The sequence below is a fragment of the Furipterus horrens genome, unplaced genomic scaffold (assembly GCF_987537825.1).
Source record: "Furipterus horrens unplaced genomic scaffold, mFurHor1.1.pri manual_scaffold_21, whole genome shotgun sequence".
NCBI lineage: Eukaryota > Metazoa > Chordata > Mammalia > Chiroptera > Furipteridae > Furipterus > Furipterus horrens.
The window spans coordinates 2,525,527-2,551,095 of record NW_028327191.1 but is presented as its reverse complement, the minus strand read 5'-3'; positions in this window follow the sequence as shown (position 1 = coordinate 2,551,095).

The following is a 25,569-nucleotide window of genomic DNA, read 5'->3' as shown; positions in this document are numbered from 1 at the left end:
GCTCCAGCTTTCTGGGGTGAATTTTCTACTTCCAATCTCAATTTTCACTTATTTCTTCATGACTTTGGGGACTCTAATGTGAGGTACATATATGCTTATGATTACTATATCTTCTTGATGAACTGCCTCTTTTATCTTTATAAAATGTCATTTATTTCTCTAGTAACATTTTTACCTTAAGTGTATTTGATTTTGTAGTCTGCAACCTTACTGAACTCATTTATAATTTTTAATAGTAGGGTCTTTTTTTTTTTTAGTTCCTTAGAATTTTCTGTATATAAGATCATGTCGGCTGCAAGCAGAGGTAGCTTTTACTTCTTTCTTTATAATATGGATGCCTTTTATTTCTTTGTAAACTGCCCTGGGTGAAACGCCCAGCACAGCCTTGAGGACAGACGTTCCTGCCGTGGTCCTCACCTTCTGAAGAAGACATCCAGGATTCCCCCGGTACGAATGACGTCAGCTGTGAGTTTTTCACGGATGCCCTTTGTCAGTTTGAGGAAGTTCCCATCTGTCCCTGGATTGCTGAGTGTTCTCATCATAAAGAGCATTGGATTTTGTTATGTGCTTTTTAAAAAATTGACTGTATTTCCTATGCTGTACTTTGCATCCTCGTGATGATTCTGTTACTACCAATTGGTACCTCCGAATCCCTTCATCTTTTCTACCCATTCCCCACATCCCTGTCCCATCTGGCAACGGTCAAACATGTTTCCTGTATCTGTGAGTCTGTTTCTGCTCTGCTGGTTCATTTGTTTTGTTTTTTAGATTCAATTATTGATAGATATGTAATTAATTTATTGCCACTTTATTGTTCATATTTTTGAACTTTTCTCCTTTTTTCTTTTTCTTCAAGAAGTTTAACATTTCATGTAATACTGATTTGGTGGTGATGAACTTCCTTAGTTTTTTTTTTTTTCTTGTCTGGGAAGTTTTGCTGGGTAGAGTAATCCTAGTTATAGGTCCTTGCTTTTCATCACTTTGAATATTTCTTGCCAGTCCCTTCTGGCCTGCAAAGTTTTTGTTGAGAAATCAGCTGACAGTTTTATGGGAACTCTCCTGTAGGTAATTTATTGCTTTGCTCTTGCTGCTTTTAAGATTCTCTCTTTGTCTTTAACCTTTTGAATTGTAATTATGATGTGTCTTGGTGGGGTCTTCTTCGGGTTCATCTTGTTTGGGACACTCTGTGCTTCCTGGACTAGTATGTCTGTCTCCTTCGCCAGCGCATGGAAGTTTTCCATCATTGTTTTTTTAAATAGGTTTTCAATTTCTTGCTCTTTTTCTTCTCCTTCTGGCACCCCCACGATATGATTGTTGGTATGCTTGAAATATTTCCAGAGATTTCTTACACAATCCTCTTTTTAAAAAATTTTTTTTTTCTTTTTGCTGTTCTGATTGGGTGTTTTCTGCTTCTTCATGTTCCAAATCTCTGTTTTAATTCTTGGCTTCATCTACTGTCGATTCCCTGTGAATTATTCTTCATTTCAGTTAATGTAGTCTTCATTTTTTACTCCTTTTTAAATGGTTTCTATGCCCTTTTTTATGCTGCTGAGGTCCTCACTAAGTTCACTGACATCCTTATAACCAGTGTTTTGAACTCTGCACCTGACAGGTTGCTTATCTCCATTTCGTTTAGCTCTTTTTCTGGAGTTTTGATCTGTTCTTTCACTTGGGACGTGTTTCCTCACCTCCTCATTTTGGCGGCCTCCCTGTGTTTGTTTCTGTGTATCTGGTATATCTGCTATGTCTTCAGCCTTGGTAGAGTGGCCTAATGTAGTAGGTGCCATGTAGGGTCCAGTGGCACAGCCTCCCTGTCCACTTGAGCTGGGTACCCCAGGTGTGCCCCCACCATGGGCTGGGTACACCCTCCGGTTGCAGTTGAGCCTTGGTTGCTGTTGGCAGGTCACTGAGAGAGAGTTAGGCCGAGGCCCACCGACTGGAAGGACCGTCTGTGACCACCATGGAGGGCCAGCTGTGCAGGGGCCCGCCTCACAGAGCAGGACTTGCGTCAGCAGGGGTCTGGTCCTGCTGAGCCCCGCCCCTCGAGTGTGCTGCTCATGGAGGTGGTTGGGTGGCACTTGGATGTGTCTGAAGCTGTTCACAGTTGCGCTGGATCTGGGGCCTCCCAGAGGGGCAGCCAAGGTCAGCCACTGCCTGTGTTCTGCCCGGGGCCACCCAGCATGAGCTGCAGAGCGATCTGCAGGTGGCTGCTACTTGCGCTGGGCTTGGAGGTGCCCGCGAGAGGCCAGGCTGGGAACTGGGGCTGGCTGCCACTAATGCCGTGCCTGGGGCCTCTGGGCCGAGGCCAGATGCTGCTGTTTGAGAGATTTTAGTAAAGTCTGAAGCGTGAGCCAAGACAGGCCGTTTGTATGGAAAAGCCACTGGAAACAGCGTGGGTGGGCCCCCAAGTCGGTGGGGTGGGCTGCCAGAGAATCACCAGGGCGGGGCCAACAGTGTGAGCCAGGTTGATGGAGACTCAGGCTGGTGCCCACCTGCCGGTGCTTCCATCTGGGAGAAAGCTGCGCCCCGCCCCCAGCTCCGGCCCTGCTGCCAGGCGCTTCGTTCTGTTCTGCCCCCTGTGTCCCTGGTGCAGCCCCAGCGCTGGGACGCAGTGGCAGCACATCTAAGTCCACCCTCACATGGCCCCTCTTCTGTCTCATGCTTTTCTGCATATATTGAGAGGATCAGGCAGTGTTTGTTTTTTATCCTATTGATGTGTGTTCCACTAACTAATTTTGTATGTTAAATAAACTTCACATTGGTGGAACCAATCCCACTTGGTCACAGTATGAATTTTTTCTATGTATTGCTGGATTTGGTTTGCTAACATATTGTTGTAGGTGGTCGCATGTTTACTTTAGGGGATATTGATCGGTAGTTTTCTTTTCTGGTGACGTCTTTTCCTGACTTTGGCATCAGGGTAATGTTGGCCTCATAGAACAATTTGGGAAGGGCTTCCTCCTCTTCTATTTTTCGAACGAGTTTGTGAAGAATTGGTACACATTCTTTTTAAATGTTCAGCCCCGATTCTTTTCTATGTGAGTTCAAGTTTGTTGTTGAGCTTCTCATTTCAGGTAGTGTACTTTTGAACTCCAGCATTTATACTTGTTTTTCTTTTCTTTAAAGTTTTGTCTCTCTCTTTATGATAGTGTCCATTTGGTGAGACATAGTTCTCATTGTTTTCTGTATTTCTTCAAACATGGGTTTAAAAGTTCTTTGAACATATTGATATTAGCTGATGTAAATTGTGTGTCTCCTAAATCCAACGTCTGGGTCACCTCAGGGACATGGCTGTCAGCTCCTTTCCCCCCGTGTATGGGTCATATTTTCCTGTTTCACAGCACATGCCATAATTTGTGTTAAAACTGGACATCTCAAGTAACATGTTGTAACAATGCTGTCGTCAGCTCCTCTCTCTCCAGAGACTGATGTTGTTTTGGGTTTTATTCCGTATGTGTGTGTGTGTGTGTGTTGCATGTGTGCATGTGTGTATGTCTGTGTATGTGTGTGTATTGTATGTGTGTGTGCGTGTGTGTTCTGCATGCATGTGTGTGTTGTGTGTATGTGTGTGTTGTGCGTGCATGCATTGTATGTGTGTATGTGTGTGTGTTGTGTGTGTGTTTTGTGTGTGTTGGGTGTGTATGTGTGTGCATTGTACGTGTGTATGTGTGTGTGTCGTGTGTGTATTATATGTGTGTGTACTTTGTGTGTGTATGTGTGTGTGTTGGGTGTGTGTGTATGTGTGTGTGTTGGGTGTGTATTGTGTGTGTGTGTTGTATGTGTGTGTGTATGTGTGTGTGTTGGGTGTGTATTTGTGTGTGTTGTACGTGTGTATGTGTGTGTGTATGTGTGTGTATCGTGTGTGTATGTGTCTGTGTTGGGTGTGTATTGTGTGTTGGGTGTGTATTGTGTGTGTGTTGTACGTGTGTGTGTATGTGTGTGTGTGTGTGTGTGTGTGCACGCGCTCTTGGTGTTCTGCGCTCTGCCTGTCAGTTTGGTGGCTTTCCCGGGCTCACTCCACATTCCCTATAGAGTGCATTGCCGAGCTCTCTGCTCATTTTTTCTTAAGTTCTTCATTTTTTTAAGCCTGGCGCCCTAGGGTTCAGCCTTGTGTCAATACAATTTAGTCCTCAGCCAGTGATCAATCAGAAGGTTTCTTTAATGGCCTCAAACATATTTTTTTTCCATCTTCTGTAAAGTTTATCTGCAAATCATGCCTTTGAACTTCAGGTGGTTTAAAAGTTGTCCTTGGTTTTTCACTTCCTGTTTATACAGGGGCTTCAACCCAAAGGTGAGTGACAGGGGTCTTCTCCTTTCCTGGGTCTTTCCTGGGTAGGCATACAGCCTTGTAGGTCCTCAGGAACCTGCCAGAGCTCTTTAAAATTCTCCTTGGTTGTCCGTGTCTCTGCATCTTCCTTTAAACTTATGGCGAGGTTTTTGTTTGCCCGACTGAATTCACAGCCTCCGGCAACAGGGATTTTACCAGCAGAGTCTTATTGTTCAGAAATGTCAGAAGCACAGGGCTGTGCTCACAGCGCCCAGCTCATAGTCGTATCAAAGAGCAACAGAACTCTGGGAACAGAGAGGTTCCTGCAGATTCTAGTTCAAGATCAAACTACTGACTGCTCTGGGCTGAGCCCCTTCACGGAACTGCCCCACGGAGCTGCGGAGGGAGGGCGTGTGGGAACAGTTTCAAACTTAAAAGGCCTCAGACTCACTGTTGTTACCGAGGGTCCGCGGTTTTACTTGAATAGATGCTTTTCAGTGTGTTCTTATTAATAACAGACTTGTAGAGACTTGAACTATTCATTTCGGTGCCACCCAATCTATTAATTTTAACCTTTTATGAACTGGGCTTTTGGTGTCCTCTGTCAGAAATCTTTGACTAACTCAAGGAAGACCACAAAGGTTTTCTCATGTGTTTTCTTTGAGAAGTTCAATCGTTTTAGGTTTTAGGTTTAGATCTATGAGCCATTTTGAGTTAATTTTTGTGTTTGGCGTGAGGCAAGGGTCATCGATTGCATTTGGTTAGTCCGTCCCCATTGGTTGAAAAGGCAATCAATCCTTTCTCCGTTGAATTGCCTTTACCCCTACCTCAAACCTGGCCAGAGGTGTGGGTTTGTTTCTGGAATCACTGTTCTTTCCCTTCGGTTTATCTCTCTTCTCTCATTAAGCCCATCCTGTCTTCATTACTGTAGCTTCATAGCAGAACCTGAGATCGGGTAGCGCAACTGCTCCACCTTTGTTCTTCTTTTTCAAAATTGTTTTGGGCTCATCTAGTTTCTTGGCCTTTCCTCTGCCTGTGAATGTCTATCAAATGTACTTTGGGGATCTATAGCTCCATGGGGGGAGATTTCAAGTCTTAACAATAATCGGTCTTCTACTCAAGGGACATCACCTCACTTGTGCGTGTCCTTCTTTCTTTCATCAGCGTTTGTGAATCGTTGCGTACAGATCTTACATATATTTTGTTAGGGTTTTTATATGTATTTTATCTTGGGATGCTATTGTTAATTATGCTGTTTAAAATGTTCTCAACTTCTATATACTAGTACAGAGCGACGCTATTAATTTTTGTAGGTTGAACTCCTAACCCGCGACCTTTGTTACGCGAGACGGGCTGTAGATTCTTTGGGATTCTCTGCACAGACAAATACGGTGTGTGCAAATGCTTACTCTTGTGTGTGTGCTTCATCGGAAGGTCGTTTTCATATCATCGCCCCTTTGCACTGGGTGGGACCCCCACGCACGCTCTACAGGAGGCTCTCCTTGCCTGGCTCTCAATTTCAGCAGGACGACGCTCGGCCTTTTCCACGGCTGTGTGAGACACTAGCTGTAGACAACGAGTCTCCTCTGGGGTCCCCCCAGTTACTATTTCAGGTTACGTACCTGGATTTGTCCGTTCTAGAATTCCCATTTTATTCTTTTTTGAAAATTTTCTTTCTTCTCTTGAGATTTTATATCTGTTTCCTCGTTATGCACACATTTTTCTTTAAATCCAAGACTATGTCCCCAATAACCATTTTTTAATTTCTGCTTACTAAATGCATATTTGTGTCTATTTTTACTAAGGTTTGTATGAGTCATGTGTTTCTTCTTTTTCTTAAGAATCTGGGCATTATGGTGCTATTTTTGCTAAATGTCTGGTTTTGTTGTCTCCCTCATTTAAAAGTTGAGTTTTGTTCCAGGGGGCAGTTGATTTTCCTGTGGATAAGCCAGTGCCTTTTGAGGCGTGTGAACTGTGCCTTTCCTCTCGGGCTGGTTTGGTCCTGCTTTTATAGTGCGGCCCTCCAGTCCCTCCGCTCTGGCCAGCTGGAGCACAAACACCTCCCAGCCCTGAAGCGTCCGGCCCACAGCGGCCCGGGGTTGCTCTTGCCTGGCCCTGCGGGGTCTTGCTGGGCACACGTACAGCTCAGTATTCGAGACCCAACGGGGCCCCTCCGCAGAATTTCTGGAGCTTCCTTTCCAGCAGCCGCGAGGGCCAGCCCCACCCTGCTCACTGCCCGGTGAGCAGGCCCGAAATGAAAGGCGTCCTGAGCAGCCCCGGGTCACCTCGTTTGTTTCTCGCAGGGACACTGCCGCCACGCACGGGGTGCGGACAGACGCCAGACCACCGGGCTAGTGTTTCCTGGGGCTGCTGGGATGAATCACTGCAGCCTCGGTAGCTAAGGCAGCAGATGTTTATTCTCTCACAGTTCTGGAGGCCAGAAGTCCAAAATGGTTTCACCGGCCCGGAACCCCGGCTGAAGGCGCCCGGGAGAGCGTCTCCTGCCTCTTCCAGCTTCCAGGGCTGCCTCCCCAGCTCGCGCTCAGCGCCCGTGGCGCCGCACCGGGCACCAGTCCCACACCGCTGCCCGCTCCGTCCCTTCTGGCCCCTGCGTGCCAAGCCGCCCTCTGTGAGGACCCAAGGTTGCTCCTGGGCCATGTGTAACCCGGGGTCATCTCCCCACTCGGATTTGCAGACTCAGGAATGAGCCGGGAGCCACACCAAACTCACCGTGGAACTTGGCGTCCTTGGGCCAACACAGTTAGTTTACGGGGGGGCACCCTGAGGTCACAGTGAGGCGCTCATGCTCCAGAGGGAGCAGGGAGGGGCACAGGGGGTAGTGGGTCGGTGGGAACATGGCCGAGGGGGCAGGAGGAGGCCCTTCCCCTGCAGTGTGACTGCGGGGCTCCCTGGCGCAGCCGGGACCCAACGTACGCTCCTTTCTGTCTGCGGACGTCTCTCCAGTTGCTGCCCCAGGCCCCCCGGCCCCCTGCCCTCTCCTGGGCACTGTCACGGCCTCCTCAGTGGCCTCCCTGCCGCCTTGAGTCACCCTCCGCAAACCCAGCTGTGCACTCTGTCAGAACCGCTTCCAGAAACCCGGGTCTCTCTGGACAAAAGGCCCCGAAGTCTGACCCACCATTCCGGGTGCTGCACGAGTGGAGGTCTGTCTGTCACCCGGCGTGAGCTCGGCCGCCCCAGAGCACAGCCGGTCCCCACCGGCAGCCTCTGTCTCCTTGCCCACAACAACCGGCGGCCTTCCCCTTCCGGACACCTGCCCCTCCCCGAGCCTCCATTTCCCCATCTGTAAAACGGAAGTAACCCTCACCCCAAAGATAGGGCGGGCTTTCTCTCTGCTTCTTCTCGTCCTCCCTTTCCTTCCTTTTCTTCCCTTCCTCCCTCCTTCCCTCCTTCCTCCCTTCCACCATCCTTCCTTCCTTCCTTCCTTCCTTCCTTCCTCCCTTCCACCTTCCTTCCTTCCTTCCTTCCTTCCTTCCACCTTCCTTCCTTCCTTCCTTCCTTCCTTCCTTCCACCTTCCTTCCTTCCTTCCTTCCTTCCTTCCACCTTCCTTCCTTCTTTCCTTCCTCCCTTCCACCTTCCTTCCATCCTTCCTTCCTTCCTTCCTTCCTTCCTTCCTTCCTTCCTCCCTTCCACCTTCCTTCCTTCCTTCCATCCTTCCTTCCTTCCTTCCTTCCTTCCACCTTCCTTCCTTCCTTCCTTCCTTCCTTCCACCTTCCTTCCTTCTTTCCTTCCTCCCTTCTACCTTCCTTCCATCCTTCCTTCCTTCCTTCCTTCCTTCCTTCCTTCCTCCCTTCCACCTTCCTTCCTTCCTTCCTTCCTTCCATCCTTCCTTACTTCTTTCCTTCCTTCCTTCCTTCCTTCCTTCTTTCCTTCCTCCCTTCCACCTTCCTTCCTTCCTTCCTTCCTTCCACCTTCCTTCCTTCCTTCCTTCCTTCCTTCCACCTTCCTTCCTTCCTTCCTTCCTTCCTTCCACCTTCCTTCCTTCTTTCCTTCCTCCCTTCCACCTTCCTTCCATCCTTCCTTCCTTCCTTCCTTCTTTCCTTCCTCCCTTCCACCTTCCTTCCTTCCTTCCTTCCTTCCTTCCTTCCTTCCTTCCTTCCTTCCTTCTTTCCTTCCTCTCTCTCGGGAGACAGGAGCACGTGTCCCGTGCACCCTGGGGTCCGACATCTCCGCCATGGAAAGACGGCCAGTGCTCAGTGCAGACACAGGCCTCGCCCAGTACACACAGGAGACCGTGTCAGACCGGGGACTTCTGATTGCTCCTGACAGTCTGGGCCCTGAGGCTCCCCAGTCTCCCCAGACAGAGCAGGCCACAGCCACCTGAGTGGGGGACAGGCTGTGCAAGGGCACAGGGACCAGACAGGAGGGCCCCTCCCCACAGCCTGGTGCTCCCTTTTCCCCTCAGACTCAGGGAGGACTCTGGATTGGCCAGGCTGCCTCCTCTGAGTCCTTGGCAAGGGAGTCCCAGGGAGGGGAGGGCAGATTCAGGCTGGGGGGGCGAGTGAGTCACCAGAAGGAAGCCTGCACCCCGATCGCAGTGGGGATGCTGGCCGGACACCCGCGGGCTCCTGCCTGGATCAGGCCCTGGGCCTGACGCCTGGGCTCCCAGGGGCTGAGGGCCATGGGACCTGGGACCCACTCCCACTCAGGCCTCCTCAGCCCTGCGGTTGCTTCACTCTTCCCGCCCCCTCCCCTGCAGCATCTCTGCCGTGTTCACCCGCTTCCTAGGCGTCCATAAATCACCGGCCTGGCTCCGGGCAGCTGTCCCGGGAACTTCAAAACCCCACACCGAGGGGCTGCGGGGTTGAAGACCTAGGCCCGGCCAGCAGCCGGTGGGCTTTCAAAGAAACAGCGAGCGAACACATGGCCCCTGAAGCTGCGGCCCCGCACGCATCGGTTGTGGCACTGGCCCCCGCGAACACGGCCTCTTGGCCGGCCCCAAAGAAAATAAGCTTTCTTTCTGTTTTGAAAGCTATTTGGAAAATGAAAATCTCTTGCCTGTGTGTGTTCTCCCTTCTCAGCACCAACTCCCGGGCCATGCTCGTGTGGTTGAAAAGCTTGGTGGCACCGCTCTTCTTGATAGATCGCTGCCAGTAATGGCTTGCGGGTCCAAGTCCTTTCGGCCTTAAGTGACCTCGGCATTTGAGGTTCCCATTTTGCTGTTGGCGAGGAAAAAGCCTGAGCCCTGGGGTGGCCCCAAGGCAGGCAGCATTGTTGTCATTGGTGAGGGCATTGTCTAAAGGCATAGCCTTGGGGACTAGGCCTCAGAGCGGCCTAGCAGTCCCCATGGGGAATAGATGGGGACATCTTGGGCGTGGGGTCAGCACTCACATGTACCATTTGCAGAATCTTCATAGCAGGTGAAAGACTCACCTCCGGGGCTGGACTCCTAGAGAGGCTACAGTCCCCTTAGATGTTTCTAGGTCACCCCCGAAGAACTGGGGGTCAGGTGTCCTGGGCACATGGGGGCCACGGAGACCTGGCCAAGGACTGGGACCCTCGCCTCCCCTTGGACAGCGTGGCTGTCAGGGGTGATGGGAGCTCCCACTGAGGACGGCCCAGCCAGGGGCTATGTTTCCAGGGTCGGGCAGGTGGCCCGGGCCCAGGCCCCTCCCCCTCCCCCAGGCCTGTGAGGACTGATGAGGGTGGGTCACGTCTCAGGGTTCCCGCTTTCTGCCCTGACACACAGACAATATCTCAAGTCAGCAAGTCTCGGGCCCTTTTAATTTGATTTGATTTGGTTTAATTTAACATATTATTTTAATGTGGAAGTCCATAGTCCTTTTTTAAAAGTTTTTAGAATGGAAGTACAATTTACATACGGTAAAATGCTCTCAAGTGAACAGCTCTATGAGTTTTGAAAATGCAGGCACCTGTGCATGTGGCATCCAAATGGAGACAGAACGTTTCTGTCACCCGAGAAGTCCCCTCACTGACTTCCGGCCCAAGCGCGTACCGCCCCCAAGGCCGTGGGTCGGGGCTGCTCTGATCTTTGATCGCATTTGCCACTTCCAGCTTCGCAGGAAACGCCCTGCCGTGGGTTCGCTGCTGACTTCCCGCACGTGGCGAACTGCTTTTAGCTTCATTCGTGTGTGTGTGTGTGTTACGTTTTCCCTCCTCGCTTCATGGTGTTCCGTTGTATGAATAAACCACCATCCTTCTGTCGCTGGGCATTCGGGTACTTTCTAGTCTGGGGCTGTCATAAATAAATATGCAGCAGGGAACCTTTGCATACAAATCTTTTTATAGATAATACGTTTTTGTTTTTGTTTTTTACTTCTCTTGGATAATTACTCAAAAGGAGAACACCTAGGTCACAGGGCAGCGGTACGTTCGACCTGCTCTGCGGCGGCCGAGCTGTCTTCCAGGGCGGCTTCGCCACTTTCTCCTCCTACAGAAGCGTAAGGGAGTCCCAGGTGCCCGGTGGCCCTGCCAGTCTTTGGTGCTACCGGCCTCGGGCCTCCTGTGTTTCCCAGCTGTAGGGTGGACAGTGGCAGCTCATGGTGGTTTTCATTGGTATTTCCCTGATGAATGGTCTGACACACCGTTCCAGGTGCTCACTGACCCCGGGGATGTCCCCTTCTGTGACGAGTCTGTTCGACTTCTACTCACTTAAATTGTCCCCTTTCTATGAATGAACCGTAGAAGTTGCTAATATATTCTGGATACACGTCCTTCCCCAGACACAAGTATTGCGAGCATTGTCTCCCTGTCTGTGGCTTTCTTTTTCATCACCATTTTCTTTATTTGTAACTTTAATGTTGATGTAAGGTTGGGGGCTAGGGTCAAGGGCTTCTGGGTACATGGCACTCAGAGTCAGGAATTGCTTACATTTGATCACGTTGGCTTGATTACTCTTGCCTTGCTCCCTCTGTCCTTCTCATCGGTGTATGAATTTGCACACACATGTGCTGACGTGTGATCCCCTGTACAATCTGTGTAACCATTTCCGGCACGAAGGAGCTCTCCTGTGCTCTACTTTTATACTCACACCGCCCACCCCACCACGGTCACCTGGGAGCAACTCGCGTGTCACCTGTTTCTATCTCCTTGTCACGTAAGACTTTGAGGCTGACTTTTCACAGAGAGCCCCATGAGCTCGACATCCATCCAGGCTGTTGTAGGTACCAACAATTTGCTCCTTTATTGCCCTTTTCTTCGTTTTTGAATTTTTAAAAGTAACACTTTAACAGAACAGTTTTAGGTTTGCAGAATTATCCCACAGCTGGTACAAGGAGTTCCTGCCTGTCCCACACCTGGCTTGCCCTGTCCGTGACTCTTACACCAGTGTGGCAGTTTGCCGCAATTAATAAACCAGGGCTGATGTGTTTTTCTGCGGTGGAGTCTGTATATCATAGAGAGGCCCTCACTTCTCCCAGGGTCCCACCCAGGACAGCACATGACATTTCACTGTCGTGTCTCCTCAGGTTCCTCTTGGGGATGACAGTTTCTCAGGCTTTCCTTCTGTTTTCTTTTTATTTTCTGGCGACCTTGAGGGTTTTGAAGAATGCTCATCGGGTATTTTGTAGAACGCCCCCAGTGGGGTTTGTCGCATGCTGTTCTCGTGGGGAGAGAGGCCGTGGAGAAAAAGTGACATTGCCTCTTTGGTATTGAGCTGTTTGAGTTCTTTATTAAAGAATGAGCAGAAGACTTGAAGAGACACTTTTACAGAGAAGGCATACAGATGACCAACAGGCACATGAAAAGATGCTCAACATCACTAATTATCAGGGAAATGCAAATCAAAATCACAATGAGATACCACCTCATACCGATCATAATTGGCTATTATCAAATAGACAAGAAATAACAACTGTTGGCAAGAATGTGGGGAGAACTTCTGGCCAAGATGGAGGCCTAGACAGACACGCTGCGTCTCCCTCCACAACAAAGAAGGAACACAACTACCTCTAAACTAGAGACAACCAGAAGTTCCAGAAAATCAAGCTGCATGGAAGTCCAACAAAGATATAAAGAAGAAACACTCACCCAGACAGGTAGGAGGGATGGAGCTGGGGCAGAGAGGAAGCGGTGTGGTGGCAGCAGCAGCGGCAGTGGCTGTACGCCAGCAAAAAGCACAGTCACACGTTTAAAAAAGTCAGGAGGGACACCTGGGGAGCACTCCCAGCTCCTCACTGGACCTCGAAGCTCACAGTCCCAGCGCCGGGGAAAATCAAGCCTCATTGCCTCTGACTGTGCAAACCAGTGGGGGTTGGGGTGGAGGCAGAAACTGCTGGTCTCTCAGCAGAGTCTGCGTGTTTAAAGGGCCTCCACGGTCCTAGAATGTCTGCAGACCCATCCACTCTGGGAACAATGACCAGGGCAACAGCTAGAGGGGCACCAGTTCAATGCGGAAGTGGGAGAAGTGCCTGGAAAAGGGGCAAGTGCTGAGCAATTGGCATTGTTCCCTCTCAGACCCCTCCCCCACATACAGCGCTGCGACATGGTGAAACAGTCGCCCCGTACTGATGAATCCCTAAGGCTCTGCCCCTTACAACATAACAGGTGCGACAGCTCTACCTAAGACACAGAAGCAGACAAACATAGGAGCCTGTCAGAATGAGGAGACAGAGAGGTATGGCCCAAAAGAGGGAATGGATCAAGGTTGCAGTGGGAGCACTAAGTGATGAGGAGACAGCCAACCTAACAGATACAGAGTTCAAAACACTGGTGATAAAGATGTTCTCAGACTTGACAGATATGCTTGAGTACAGCAAACGCATAAGGGAAGAAGTGAAGGCTATGCTAAATGAAATGAAGGGAACTCCACACAAAACCAATGGTGAAGAGAAGGAAACTGGAGTTCAAATCAATGATTTGGAACATAAGGAAGAAAAAAACAGTCAACCAGTACAGAATGAGGAAACAAGAATTGAAAAAAATGAGGAGATGCTTAGGAACCTCTGGGACAACTTTAAACATACCAACATCTGAATCATAGGGGTACCAGAAGGAGAAGAGAGAGAGCAAGAAATCAAAAGCTTATATGAAAAATAATCAAGGAAAACTTCTCAAATTTGGTGAAAGAAATAGACATACAAGTCCAGGAAGCAGAGAGAGTCCCAAACAAGCTAGACCCAAAGAGGATCACAACAAGATACATCATAATTAAAATGCCAAAGGTGAAAGATAAAGAGAGAATCTTAAAAGCAGCAAGAAAAAAGCAGAGAGTTACCTACAAAGGGGTACCTATAAGACTATCAGCTGATTTCTGAAAAGAAACTTTGCAGGCAAGAAGAGACTGGCAAGAAGTATTCAAGGTGATGAAAGGCAAGGACCTACAACCAAGACTACTCAAAGTTCTCATTTAGAATGGGAGGGCAGATAAAGTGCTTCCCAGACAAGGTGAAGCTAAAGGAGCTCATCATCACCAAGCCATTATTATATGGAATGTTAAAGGGACTTATTTAAGAAAAAGAAAATCAACATTATGAACATTAAAATGACAACAAACTCACAACTATCAACAAATGAATCTAAAAAATAAAAACAAAATCTAACTAAGGAACCAGAACAGGAACAGAATCCTAGGTGTGGGGATCATCTGGAGGGTTATCAGCTGGGAGGGGGAGGGGGAGAAATGGGGAAATGGTGCAGGGACTAAGAAGCATAATCAGTTGGTACAAAATAGACAGGGGGAAGTTAAGAATAGTATAGGAAAGGGTGAAGCCAAAGAGCTTATTATGCACGACCCATGGACGTGAACTACGGGGGAGGGGGGTTGATTGCTGGAGTAAAAGCAGAGGGGGGTCAAAGGGGAAAATATTGGGACAACTGTAACAGCACAATTAATAAAATGTACTTTAAGAAAAGGATGTGGTGAAAAGGGGACCCTCCCTTGTGCATTGGTAGGATTGCAGGTTGGTGCAACCATTATGGAAAACAGTATGGAGAGTCCTCAAAAAATTTTAAAAAGAACTATCATATGATCCAGCAATCCTACTTCTGGGTATTTATCCTGTTTCCATTGGCTCCAGGGAGCAGCCTCCCTCGGGAGTTTGGTTTGTCCGTGTGGTCGGTGGCCGGGACGCACCCAGTGCAGGGCGCCCGGGAGACGGAACGGAAGCGCAGCACCCCCGGCCCCGCTGTGCCCGAGCATCTCCCTGTCTCAAGGTCCCCAGCAGTATCCCTTTGCTGTGCAGTCTCGCGCACGCACGGGTCCAGGGGCTGCACGTGGACATCTCGGGGGTCAGTGTTCTGCTGACCACCTCATGGGGCCCTGCACCGGGTTCAGGAGGCCGGGACACACCCGCTGGGCCCACGGCCCTGCAGCAGAAGCCTGAGCCGGACCCAGGCGCACGCTGCATGTCGGGAGGTGCCCCGGGCGTAGACCCGTGAGTCTGATGGGGTCTCAAGGCACCTGAGGTGTCTCCCCACAAAGGGCCCAGGCACCACGCGCCCTGCTCATTTGAACAGGTGCCTGGAGCTCTTCCCCGACCCCAATGCCCACCAACCCCAGACTGTACAGGCCGCGTGGACTCCGGGCCTCGGGGGTGACTGAGTGATGAGTGAGGTCCTGTCACCGGAAAATTGAGCAAGTTGGAGTCCACGCACAAAAAAGGACCGCTGCCCTGCACCGAGGTACAAGCCCTGAGCTGGGAGCCCCGGAGTCAGGGATGAGTGGGGAGGTGCAGCCAGGGGTGCAGCCGTGGCCCCCCCAGCCCCTAGACCCCCGGGTCCGAAGGGTGTGGGACCTGGGCTCGGGGCGTTTACAGAGGAGCCCTGGGGAGGGCAGGGCCCTCGTGGGTGCCTGTGTGGCAGACCCCGCACAGCCTAAGCCGCTGAACACTCCTGACCTCTGCCTTTTCCAGAGCGTTGGTCAGCGAGCCGACATGGGGGCCGGCCCCGTCCGGACCAGCGGGCCATCCGGCTTCGGGAAAGGCCGGGGAAAATGCTGACGGTGCTGCCGGCCTCGGCCCGCAGGCCAACGACGTCCGCCGGGTGCTGGCCGGCACGTGCGCTGCTGACGGGTGTACGGGCGAGGGCTCCCCAGGAACACAGGGCCTGGGGGATGGCAGGGACCCTGCGGCCCCCAGCTGTCCTCTGTCAGAACGGGCCTGGTTTCCGTGTCCCCTCCCGCACGTCCTGCAGGCTGACCTCAGGCCCCTGTGCACAGCGGGGCCATGGGTGCTGGGCTTCCGTTCTGCCTCCCGGGCGCCCTGCACTGGGTGCGTCCCGGCCACCCACCCCACGGACAAACCAAACTCCCGAGGGAGGCTGCTCCCCGGAGCCAATGGAAACAGGACAGCTTAGCGGGTGCCCCGGTGGCTCCCCGCTGGTCTTTTCTTTTACTGAAAGAGGGAAAATATATCTTCTGTCAAAACAGGACAAGCCTTGGGGGAGAGAAGGAAAGCAAGTGGCAGGTGCCAGCTTGGGCCCTGGCCTGTCCTTCCCTCCAGTTCCCCGGCCACCACACTCCCCCCTCAGTTGCCCTGGGGGGTCTCAGGACAGTCCCTAGGACACTGTGCATGGAGGGTCACACTGAGCGCTGGAGGGTGCGAGGCGGGGAAGCCATGTGCCTGCCTGGGTCAAAGGCCTCTTGGCGTGGCAAGCTGGTACACAGCAGGCACTCGAGAGACCCGGGCAGGTCACGGTGAGCGGGGCGACAGCACGCGTGTGAGTTCCCGGCACCCTGGGCCTGTCCTTGGCCGTTAAGCAGGGCTTGCTTGGCCGTCAGCGCTTTGGAGCCCCACGTCTGTGTGTGGTGGTGGGACGGGCACTAGATGGGCAGGCATGTGAACACGCCAGGGCAGACGTGCAGGGCCCGCTGGGCTGTGTGTCCTTGATCTGACGTTGCAGCGTGCCCCGCTGCTGCCTCTGCCTCTGAGGCTGCGAACGTCTGCTGCACCCACACAGCTGGCCTGGAATATCGGGGGGGGGTGACTCCCCAGGAGCAGCCCTGAGCTGAGGTGCAAGGGGGCCAGGTCCCCATCCCCCGTGTGGGGCTGCTCCGGGTGCATACTGTCCCCTGGCTCCTCAGTCCCCAGTGAGGTTGCGCCCAGTAACCCAGATGGAAGGAATGTGCTTGGAAATGTATCCGCCTCCCATCTTGGGGTTTCCGTGATCAACTTCCAAACAGCCTCGGCACGCTCCTTTCTTATCGGCTTCTGAGGCGCCCACACTGAGGCAAAGAGCAACGGTCCTGCCCTCAGGAAGCGCGTGACCCAGGAGGGGCCGCCGAGCGTCACCACGGGACCCAGGGGCAGGCACCAAGCAGCCGCATTGCACGGGAGGCGCACACCCACCAGCGCCCCGTGTCCCAGCCTGACATCTTGGGCCTTCGAGGATGCTGTCAGTGGCCATGAAGACAGGGCAGAGTGGCATTTCCTGGAAAACAGGCTGGCCTGCCAGAGCGCTGATCACAGGAAAAATGACAACCACGCCAGCCAGCCTTCGATCGCTGATTGGAGTAAACACAGGGGATTAAGAGAAACCACCAGAATTCCAGCTCATTAGAGCTGAAACATTACTGAGCTTGGAACGCCATCCTGATGGGTCCCTGCAGATGCGGCCGCCGGTGGAAAATCTGGCTATTTCAAAGAGGGGGGCAGTCCGCCCTGTCCCAAGCCCTGCAGGTCACAGGTCCGGCTGGAGAAGCGGCGGGACCCAGGCGGTCATGATCTACTTCCTGGGAGAGAGGGGCCACCACTCACTGGCTGACATATAGGGTCACCCGGAGAGGGTGGGGCTTGCCCTGGTCACACACGTGTAAATCGCTCCAGCGTCCCCTCCCCACAGAGGGACAGGCCCACAGGCAGCCTTCCCCGTGCAGAGAAGGCTCTGTAACAGCCCACAGAGCAAGACATTTTAAATTTTGCAGAAGCCACATGTGGTCTCCGTTGCAGATTCCCCTCCATGTTTCCTACAAGCCTTTAAAAACGTCACACCTTTCCTAGCCCGCAGGCCATACCAGGTAGGTCTTAGGCCCGGTTTGGCCCCCGGGCCTACAGGGAAACAGATGTTCATGTGGCACTAACGTCCCCACTTCATGCTCTCTTAGACTCCTACTCATCCTTCAGAACCCGGCTCAGATGGCCCCTCCCCCGGGCTCCTGCGCCCCGGAACTGCCCGCTGGCCCAGCAGGGCTTCAGGGCGTGGCGCCTGCTCTCGGGGTGGTCCTGATCCGTCTTTCTCCCAGCACCTGCATGGGGCGTCCTCCAGGCACCAGCGAGGGGACTTTGTAGATGTGATGAAGGTAAGAACCTTGAGCTGGGGAGGTGATCCTGGTTGACCTGGGTGGGCCCAGTGTGATCACAGAGTCCTGATAAGGGAGGAGGCGGGGCCGGTGCTACAGGGAAGTGGTGAGCACAGTGATGCAGCCGCAAGCCAGGGGGTGCCGGCCGCCTCTAGGAGCTGGAAAAGGCTGGAGGGGCTCCCCCAGTGCCTCCGGAGGAGCCGGCTCTGCTGACTCCTGACTCGAGCCCTCAGTGGGATTTCTGACGTCCAGAATGGTAAGGTAATAAGTTCATGCTGCTTCCAGCCAGTAAGTTTGTGGTCGTTTGTTTCAGCAGCAACAGAAAACTCACACACGCACTCGTCACTGTCCCCTACCTGGTTCTGCACAAGCGGCCCCTCCCTGGGCACCCCCACACTCGGCATCCCTCCCTCCCTCAGCGGAGGGCCCTGATGGCTTCTCTCGGCCTCACTGTTGCACTGTGTGGCTTCTGCACATCTCTTTTCTCCCCCAATCACATTCGCGGTCCTGCCCAACACGCCGGCTCGGTGCCAGGGCGGGTACTCTCCCTGTGACGGGGAGCTCATTACCTCCCCTCGCCCTCAGGACCGTGCAGCCTGCTCCCGGCTCGCAGGCCCAGGCTGGAGACCCGGCTCCAGAAGGCTGCGGCGGTGGGAGTGCCGGGCTTGGCGTCAGGCTCCGGCTCTCTCCAGTGAAGCCTCCAGCCCCCTACCTGAGAAAGGGAGAGTGTGATTCGGCGCATGGATCTTTCCAGATCAGTGTTTTCCTTTCCTTTGGATGGACACCCAGAGGTGGGATTGCTGGGTTGTATGTTGCCGGTTATATAAATAGTCTCAGAGATGTAAAGTAGCCTAGGAAATACAGTCAGTAACGTGGGAACAACTGTGGGTGGTGTCAGACGGGGCCTGCATTTATTGGGGGGATCACTTTATAAGATATATGAATGTCTGATCACTATGTTGGATACCCGAAACTAATATACTATGGTATGTCAAAAATAATTTAAAAACAAATTTTAAAGAAGTAGAGCTAACATCCTCCTCCCGTGTATCCATTCTTTCCCGTCCTTCTTTCTCTCTCCTGCCCACCCATCCTCTCACTCGCTCCCTTACACAGCAGTCACCCCGCCACCAGGGAAGCTGCTCCTGCCTCTGTCCCACCTGGAAGGAGCCTTGAGGAGGGAAGGTTAGAGCCAGCCGGGGCCACAGGGGAGCTGCCCGCGGGAGCAGGGCCTGTCTGCAGGGAGGCGCCCCCTGGCCAGGCAGAGATGGCCGGGAAGGAGGTGGCAGGCCAGGCGCAGAGGTGGGAATGAGCCCAGACGGGTTTGGGAGAGGGAGGGGCTCGGAGATTCATGGGGCTCTACCCTGGGGCCCCAGGCCCCGCCCCTCTTCATGTGGTGGTGGTGGTGGTGGGGTCTCCATTTCTATGGGGTCCGAGGTGAGGGCCTTACCCCTGGACAAGGAGCGAGTGGGCAGGACGCGTCTGGTGGCACAGAAAACCGCCACTCACTGCAGGCGACGCTTGAGCCCTGCAGGGGATCGCTGGGTCGAGGTCGGTGTGTCTCGCATCACGCCCCTCCTACCCGAGCTCCTCCGAGGACCAGTCCAGCGTCCACGGCCGAGAGCGCGCGCCTGTGGCAGCCCTGGGTGGGGCCCTGTCACAGGCTGAAAGCCCTCCAAAAGTCTCGTTTCGTTTTGTAATTTACATTTCCCTGGTTGAGAAGCTCTTTTGATATTTATTGCCATTTTTACTCCTCTTCTGTGAACTGCCTATTCAGAGTCTGTAATTTTTCACACGGAGAGCGATTTCTAATTAATTTGTAGGCGCCTTTTGCTTAGGAAGGTTATGTCGCCTCTTTGTCTACCGGAAATGCAGTAAACAGTCCTCGATCTGCCGTTTGCCCGTTGGCCTGCGTCTGCGTGCGAGGCTTTCCGCCCTCGGAGGGGCCCTGGTTTTCCGTCATGGAGTCTGGGCTCGCGTCCGGTCGGGGCAGGCTCTCTGCGCCCGGCATGTCCCTTTTCTGATGCCCTAGTGATCTGTAACTGTAGCACCTCCCGTGCCCTGGGGACGTTTCTTTGGTGTGAAGTAGGGGCTGACTTCCATAGTAGGTTTTGCCCGCTGGGTCCCTGACTGGATGGCCCGTTGGGTCACAGCTGCTCCCTCACTCCTCCTCCCACTGACCCAGGTACTGGTCCCTACAAAGCTGCCAGAGCCCTGCGCTCAGAGGAGAGGCTGATGCGCAAGAGGAAGGTGGGCCTCTGGGCGTTCTCAGTCATCAACCCCTCGGGGAGGGACAGAAGGCTCTTGGGAACCCTGCACCCAGCGCCACCCACGCAGCAGCCGCACCCCATGTCTGTGCCGCACACAGCCTGGGAGCTCTCAGCAGCTTCGAGCACGTCCCCTCCTCACAGAGTCGTCTGGTCTCTCGGATGGACGTCCAGAGCCACGTGACCGCCTTCTGCCCCACCCTGGACAGAACCTCATCTTGTCCAGGCTTGGAAGAGAACGAACGGGTGCCGTGCTCAGTTGCGGGGGCCCCTGGAGACCGGCAGCTGGGCCCCACCCACAGGGTGGCTGAGTGTTACCGTCACTGCACTTGTGGCAGTCCCTGAGCGATCCCGACTCTCCAGGCAACGGAGACACGGGGCTGGGAGAGCCCCACCAGCCTCTTCCCGAGCCTCTTCCCAGGCGGTCAGCTCCTCTGACTCCCTTCTTCCCTCAGGCCGGGAGCAGACAGGACGGAGAGGTCACAGTCCTGGCACAGAGTTTGCGGGTGCTTCTGTGGGCCGAGTCCTGGGCCAGCACGTGGCCTCACTGTCACCTGTGTGCGCAACAGCCCTGCAGAGAGGACCCCGCAATCCCTATGTCAGAGGAGAGAACAGGGGCCCAGAGAGGTTAAGCAACCTGCCAGAGGCACCCAGCGTGCAGGGAACTGGAAGCCACCGGAGGAGGAGTTGCCATGGCTGAGCTGGAGGACAGCAGCGAAGTGCCCAGATGGGCACATAGTAGGCACTCAGCAGCTGAACCACCCTTGCCTCTCCCTCCCTTGCTGCTCTCTATGCTCCTTCCTCTCTTTCCCAGCTGACTTCCCCATCACCTGAAATCCATGATGGTAAAGGCAGGCAAACTCCTGCCTTGGGGCAGGAACTCTGCAACTGAGTGGCAGGTGCCATTCACGTAGGGACTTGCTCCACAAACTTCTCTCTGTGTGGCAGGTTTTTTCACCAGGGATCCCCTGACTAACTGGACGTTCACAGTGGGACAGCGCTCAGGAGGCAGGAAATCCAGAGGGGCTCCCTGGAGGAGGGGTCTCGAGTCTGATTGTCAGTGCAGAGGGGTGGTGGGAGGGGAGCTGTCCTGTCCCCAGTAGGCAGAGGCACAGATCATAACATTTTCAAACCTTGTTGAACAGAACACGAGAACGTGTACAACATGATGTATGAGCTGAAGTATAAAATGCAATAACCAGTAAAAACAAAAACGAGTAGAAATGTGGATAATGATCACCCCTGGGGCTGTGCCCCGCTGGCCCGAGGCAGGCGTGCTGGGAGGTCTCGGGGGCACCAGCGAGATCGTGTTTCTTTATTTGGGGGACGCTGGCTGAGCAGGTGTGCCTCTTATGTTCTCAAGATGCAATATTGTCCCTGCGACCTGTGGGCTTCTCGGCCTGTGTATTATGCTCCAATAAAAAGTTAAAATTTGTCAAAATGCCAGCTCAGGGGACAGGAGAGTCCCCATTACTCTGGCGCGGCGGACCGACCCAGGGGGCCTCGGCGCAGTGGCGGTTCGTGACCAGAGCCGGGTTTCAGGATGATGGATCTAGCAGCGCGCGAGCCACGGTTTAGCGGGCAGAGGGGGAGGCTGGCGATTGCTCAGAGACTGTCGCAAGCGCAGGTGAGAGTAATTCACGGTCGCCCCGGGGAGGGGGCGCCGTGCGGGGCTGTCGGAGGCTTCATTAAACACCAGAAAGAGAAATGAACCAATTTCCCAGCCCGGGCCGTGCCTCCCCACAGGATGAGAGGTCAAAGGCTGACCGCCGGCGGCGACACCAGTGATTCCCCCGGATAAAGCCTTAATCTAGCGCATAACGGCGCCTTCTTGTTTTTCCACTAAAAGCAATACCTCAGCCCCCACGGCAGCTGCCAGGGCCTTAATGAGGTCCCTTTCCCACCCGGGAGGCTGCATTGGACCTTTGTTCCTTGCAGCACGGGGTTCGGAAGACTGCTAGCTTGGCAGTAGGGCCAGTGGGGGTGTCGCATTGATGGGGGGGGGCTGGAGGTGACATAAGCCGCACACAGTTCTCGCGACCTCAGCTGAACTGCAGGTCGGCCTAACTGCTTGGGACAATTGTGGGGAGGTTGGCTGGGGCCAGGCCTGGGCTGGAAGGTCAGAGGCCTGGGGACTGTCTGGTTCCCACGGTGTCACTCACTTGCCGAGTGACCCTGGGCAAGGCTTCTCCCTCTCTGGCTCTGTCTATTCCCATGGCAGTTGGGACCGTTGGCCTCTTGGGAAGGCCAGCCACCCATGGAGTCGGGTCCCTGGGTGTGGAGAATCGGGCGTGGCTGCGGGCGGGGGGACAGGCGGGTCTGATACGGGTGGAGCGCAGGCGGGAGGACACCCCTGCCACTTGGAAGCAGCTGAGGACGCTTGACGGTGTTGCACAGGAGGTGTGCTGGCGGCCTTGCGCCTGCGACACGGCGGGGCAGGGACCTGTTCGGCCTGGACCTCAACGCAGGGTGACTTGCCACCAGAGGAGGAGACATGAGCGCTGCCTGCCTCCCGGGATGGGGTGGCAGCTCACGCGGGTCTGCCTGGCCCTGAGCTCGGAGGCCCCACCTCCAGGAAGCCCCCCCTCCCCGGGTGCACTGGGCAGCAGGCACCCTACTGCAGCCCCCCTGCCCCACAAGCCTGGCGCTCAGCGTGAACCCACAGCCAGAGCACCTGCGGGCTGCGGACTTTGTGCAAAACCACCCGCGGTCCAGCAGCCTCTGGGGGCCGGATCCAGAGCAGAGCCCGGCCCCTCACAGGTCCTGGCCACCGCGCCCCTTCCCGTCCGGTCCTCGGGGAGGAGCACGGGATGAGACTGTCAGAATCCAGTCGAATCTGGATTGGGACACAGACAAGAACCGTCCCCTAAATGCTGCCTGTCGCCGGGGTGCTTGTTGTGGATCAGAGGGACCGGTGCCACGTGCTCCACCAGCCCCCCCAAACCGTCATGTCATCTCTGGAGATCTGGAGTGAACACGATGGCCCCCAGAGGAACCAGGGAGGGGCCGCCCGGCTATGCGGCCCCACCTGATTTCATCAGCCAGCCTGCGGGGGCCAGAGGGGCCACACCAGGTGCGTGACACCTCTCCTGCCGTGCCCGGGACCTAGGCTCCACGGGCTTCATTCCAGTTGGACGTGTGCCAGGCACAACCTCGCCAGCTGAGGCCTCGGGGCCTGGGCCACCTCCCGGGGCTCCCCAAGCTCCAGCTGCCTCTGCGGCCAACAGGGAGCAAGGCCGTGGTCATCAGGTGGCCAGCCAGCCAGGTCACAGGATCTCGGACCAGAGAAATCCTTTTTGGGGGGAGTTTTACGGTAGCTTTGTGCCCGGTCGTAATATTTGGGGCCGGAAGTCTCAGCTCTGGTAACGAGGTGTCCCCGGAGAGGTGTCCAGGGCAGCCCCGGACTCTGGCCGCGCAGCCACGGCTCCCACACGGATTCCACGCCCGGCGCTGCACATCCAAGTGGGCCACCCCCTATGCAACACGGGCTGACGGGGAGGCGCCTGAGGAAACCATGACCAGCGGCGACCTGGGCAGGCGGGAGAACGGGATGAAAACCTTTGTCACTGAGAAAATATGCGTGTGCTTATTAGAACAACATTTTTCAGGCTCTTGTAAAATAAACATATTGGGTCGAATGTGGCTGCAAGCGCTGCATTTACGAAGAGGCGAGGAAGGTCTGAAACTGCGGTCGGGAGCTGGCAAGGGCGAGAAATTACAGCGGGATGAGCTTCTTCTGCTGCAAAGGGGAAAATCAGACATGTGCGGCCCTGCCACGGAGGCCCAGCTTCTAGAGGAAATTTATTATTTCTGCAAAATCTAGGAACAGCATCTTCAGGGATGACAAATACAGAGCAAACATGATTTCAGCCTTGATATTTGGTCTCCTTGCAGACGGCTTTCATTAAAAAGGGCTTTATAAAAATGATTTAAAAAACGTTACAGTTTGCTAAATTAAGTCTGAAACAGCGTTATGTAATAATTTGGTGCATTTTAATCATTTTTTTGGAAAGCCTGGCACATGGGAACGAACATTGGTGCTGGGCACCGCGAAAACAGGAAAGGAAAGAGAAACACTCTGCTCCTGTTGGGGTGCTCTGTGCATCTCTTCCCTGAAGTCTGTCCTTCCCGGTGGAGCTGTTGCCAGGTGAGGAAGCATCTGTGAGCCGGCACTCCAGACCTCCGTGAGCGGCTGTGGTCACCACGGGGCCACAGGACGGTGGGCTTTCTTCCTTCCGTTTTCTCTGGGGAACCAAAGTAGGAAAGGATGACCACTCTGTTTCTACCTATTGGCCCCAGAAAGCAACACACTTGGGCGGTGGGAGGGCCAGGGCAGAGACGGAAGGAGCAGACCCTTGTTTAGAGCCTGGTGCAAAGCTCTCATGGAAAGTCTTTTGACAAGGAGCAATGGGAAAGGCTTTCCAAAGGGTCCTTCGAAAGGGTCACCGTTTTGGAGGAGGAAGTTGAATTGAGAGGCAGCTGTGGGGAATTGTAGGAGCACTGGGCGCAGACGACAGAAATCCAGAACTATGACGCCATCCCAGCCAAGGATGGGGTGGGATGGGATGGACAGATGGATGGATGGATGGAAGGATGGGTGGATGAGTGGACCAATGGACGTGTGGGGAGAAGCAGACAGACCCCGTATCTGGCAAGTTTGGGTGAATAGGCTCTGTAATAGTACCATCCAGAGATGCCTCGGAAGCACCTGAGGCCTGAGTGGGTGTCGTGGCAAAACCCAGAAGGGACACTCTCGTTGCTAGTCAGTCCCTCCCTGGGAACAACCTGGCCATGTAGTTATTTCATTTGCTTTTTCTATTTTTTTTAAAAAACAAACTTATTAAAGATTACTCAACTGCAAAGTGAAACCATCCCCAGGCACCTAAGTAGGATGTGACTCAGCCCCCGACAGCAGGCCGGCCTCTGGGCGGGCAGCCGCTCCAAGGCCGTCTATCCCAGTGTTGGGTCAGAGCAGGACGTCCAGAAAAGAAACACCCCTTCCAGGACTGACTTTCCCTCCTCATGGGCAGCGTCAGGGCAGCACTCCAGATGTAGTTTCTCGGCCCAGATGTTCCCAGGCCAGCTCTCTTCTCCTGGAGTCGGGCTGGGAACCAGAAATCTTTCCCTGTGGACCTCGAGGACCTGCAGCGTTCCTATTTGCAAACATCATCCTTGGTTCTGTGGTCCTGAGACACCTGTCCCGTCCCAAAGGACTCCTGTGCCCGGAGCCATAGGGGTGGAGCAAACTCTGATTCCTGCTCAGGTGTTGAGTCACCTGAGAGGGGCTGGCAGGGGCCACAGGGGCGGGGACAAGGGAACAGCTGTCTCTGGCAGGGTGGGGACGTTTCCTGGAGAAGATGGCCTTTGAGCCAGGTCTTTGGGGGCGGAGGGGTGGGTGCCGCCTGCAGTTCTGTTCTCCCTGGGCGAACACACCTGGTCCGCCCTCCGTTCTCGGCAGGGGACCAGCCAGGCCACCGGGGCCCCGGCAGCTGCAGGCCACGCTCACACCGGCTTCCAGCGCGCCCAGTCCGGAGGAACAGCAACCGTGGCAAAGAACACAATTTCCAGTAAACAGCGGAGTGGGCTGGGCTTTCTCCCCGAGCGGAAGGCCCCAGAGAGTCAGTTAGACAAAGCAGCCTCAAGGGCCCGGGGCACAGCTCCGCGGGAATGTGGGCTGACGTGCGTTCGTCTGTCATCTGTTATTTATTACCGGTCACTAAGCTTTCTTCTGCCACAGACGTCCCTGCGTCTAGATTTAATGGCCTGGAATAAAAGTGGGACGACTCCCTCTCCCTGCAAGTTTCGAGACCCCTCCGCCAGG